The sequence below is a fragment of the Vombatus ursinus genome, unplaced genomic scaffold (genome assembly GCF_900497805.2).
Source record: "Vombatus ursinus unplaced genomic scaffold, bare-nosed wombat genome assembly UNPS02014832.1, whole genome shotgun sequence".
Classification (NCBI taxonomy): Eukaryota; Metazoa; Chordata; class Mammalia; order Diprotodontia; family Vombatidae; genus Vombatus; species Vombatus ursinus.
Genome location: NW_020954610.1, coordinates 18,326,660 through 18,326,886, shown reverse-complemented (window position 1 = coordinate 18,326,886; position 227 = coordinate 18,326,660). Strand labels below are relative to the sequence as shown.

The 227-nt window shown below is 38.3% G+C and overlaps 1 protein-coding gene across 1 annotated transcript in view; it reads right to left on the bottom strand.

Annotated features, from left to right (window-relative positions):
- Positions 1-227, bottom strand: part of SNX30 (sorting nexin family member 30) — a 161,308-nt gene that overhangs the window by 8,025 nt on the left and 153,056 nt on the right. The window lies entirely within an intron of this gene.

Below are 227 nucleotides of genomic sequence, written 5' to 3'. Positions count from 1 at the left end.
GAGGATGCCCATCAGAATGGCTGAACAAGTTGTGGTATATGAATGTAATGGAATACTATTGTGCTATAAGAAACAATGAACAGGTTCACTTCAGAAAAACCTGGAAAGACTTGTACAGTCTGATGCTGAGTGAAATGAGCAGAACCAAGAGAATGTAGTATACAGTAACAGCCATGCTGTGAGATGACTAATATTGATAAACTTAACTCTTCCCAGCAATACAAGGA